This window comes from Octopus bimaculoides, chromosome 15 (genome assembly GCF_001194135.2).
Source record: "Octopus bimaculoides isolate UCB-OBI-ISO-001 chromosome 15, ASM119413v2, whole genome shotgun sequence".
In the NCBI taxonomy this organism is placed as follows: domain Eukaryota; kingdom Metazoa; phylum Mollusca; class Cephalopoda; order Octopoda; family Octopodidae; genus Octopus; species Octopus bimaculoides.
Window position 1 is genome coordinate 49,011,723 of NC_068995.1, and position 2,395 is coordinate 49,014,117.

At 34.6% G+C, this 2,395-nt stretch overlaps 1 non-coding gene across 1 annotated transcript; it reads right to left on the minus strand.

Moving 5' to 3' along the window:
* Positions 1-1,852: 1,852 nt before the first annotated feature.
* LOC128249565 (U6 spliceosomal RNA) lies at positions 1,853-1,956 on the minus strand. Its single transcript, XR_008265677.1, has one exon. It is a non-coding gene; the product is annotated as a U6 spliceosomal RNA (small nuclear RNA).
* Between the last annotated feature and the right edge of the window lie 439 nt (positions 1,957-2,395).

Here is a 2,395-nt window from a genome sequence, read left to right on the forward strand (position 1 = left end):
ATATATATATATATATATATATATATATATATATATATATACATACATACATACGCGACGTTTCCGTCTACCAAAGCCACTCACTTGGTTGGCCCGAGGCTATAGTAGAAGACACCTTGCACAAGGCTCCACGCAGTGAGACTGAACCCGGAACCATGTGGTTGGTAAGCAAGCTACTTACCACACAGCCACGCTTACGCTTGTGCATATACAGAATATATGCATGAAAGTATACATTCATATATTTATTCACACATCATATGTATTTGCATGTGTGTATATATATATACATATATATATATATATATATATTCAGATAGATAGATAGATAGATAGATAGATAGATAGATCCTTGCAATGGACCGGAATGTGGCCCGGCTGTTGAATATACACCCCACTGATCTGGAAAACTGGCCTATGCCTCGCGAGGGCCTTTGATCTTTTTTAACAATGAATGTCTCCGAACAATATGGCAAGATGACGGCAGTATTAATAGAGTATCAGACAAAATGCTTTGTGGTATTTACTTTACGTCCCTCTTCGTTTTGATTTCGCATTCTACCCTTATCTGTTTTACTTTTCATCAAACTATTGAAGTCGGTGTAATTACTAAAAACCTAGAAGGCGGGAAACCGAAGAACAGAGACGTTGAATCAGAAGAATAAGATGAAAAACATGCAGTAAACAGAATTATTAATAGAATAATTAGAAGGAAAATTAATAATAGAAAATTCTAAAAATGGGAAATATGTACACGATAATAATTTAAAATTGGAAATAGTTAAATAATTAAAATCGATATGAGACCTTTGTATAGAGTGACGATAAAACAGCAAAGACAGTTTCGAAAATATGCAAAGCTGTCCATCGAAGATTTAATGAAAACAGAAGTGAACATCAATAGCTTGGTATAATATATGCAGTGGCCATGGTAGTTACAAAGGAAATTGCGTACTTGTTGAGAGCTATTCGTGTAGGAATATCAAAACCCAGGCAAACAAGTTGGAAAACAAACAGATAGAGGAAGATAAAAACAGAACATAAAAAATTTTTAAAATATTCTCTTAGTCCTTAATAAAATCAATAGCGAAAATAGTGAAATGAAAAAAAAAAATATAGAAAAGGGTGAAGAAAGGAATGCTACAAAATTTAACATGATAATAATGATAATAATAATAATAATAATAATAATAATAATAATAATAATAATAATAATAATGATGATGATGATGATGATGATGATGATAATAAAAGCAGCACCCGAAATCAAAGAACTCATGAAAGAATTGGTCTTTGCTAAATCGCAAAGAAAACGTCGTTGTGAAAATCAACAACGATTCTTTGAACAAAACGAAATTTTGATTCTAAATGAAAACGGTTTTATCAAGAATGAGGTAAAAACCCACAAAAATAATTTTTTAAAAAAAGAAAGAAAATCAATGCAACGCCAACATCAAGGGAAATGGTAGAATGTTATTGCTGGAATGTGGTAAGGGTAGAAGACTGAAGAGCAAAATGGTCGACACAGACGGGAGTTCAAAATGGTGAAAGCAACATGTCGATACTTGTGTAGGCATTATGCAATAACCTCGTAAAGTTGTCAAGACGCTACAGATAGCAAAAACAAGAAGGTACCAGGAAGAGATAGGCTCTCATACTTCCGGCTGAAATATTTAATAGGCAAACAAAATAATGTCAACAACGTACGAAGAATTAAATGCATCATAATCGGAAAAGATAAATGATAATTATAGTAGAAGAAACTTGTTCAAGTTGCCACGCTGTGGGACTGAACCCAGAACCATATGGTTGAGAACCAAGTTTCTTACCACACAGCCACGCCTGCGCCTTTAAAAATATGGAACGCTTCACGAATTTGCCCGTCATCCAAGCGCAGGGGCCACGCTAATCTACTCCTTATCTCTCCAGGTTGAGAATATGTAATATCATAAACATATTTATTTATTTATTTATTTATGTGTTCCAGCCAAGTGACTGCGGTCATGCTGGTGCACCACCACATGCGTTATTGTTTTTTTATTTATTACATGTTTCAGTTATTTGACTGTGGCCATGCTGGAACACTGCTTTTAGTCGAAGAAATCTGCCCCAGGACTTATTCTTTGTAAGCCTAGTACTTATTCTATCGGTCTAGTACTACTCTATTCGGTCTCTTGTGTCGAATCGCTAAGGTACGGGGATGTAAACTCACCAACATCGGTTGTCAAGCAATATATATACAAAACGAAGACAGGTGTATAAACAACAAACAGGCGTATTAGTTTAATGCTCAGGAAGGTGAAAAAGTCTTTAACATTTCGAGCCTACGCTCTTCAACAGAAAGGAACACGAGAAAATAAACAGAGAGAATAAAAAAAAATTTAGCTGCTAGCGG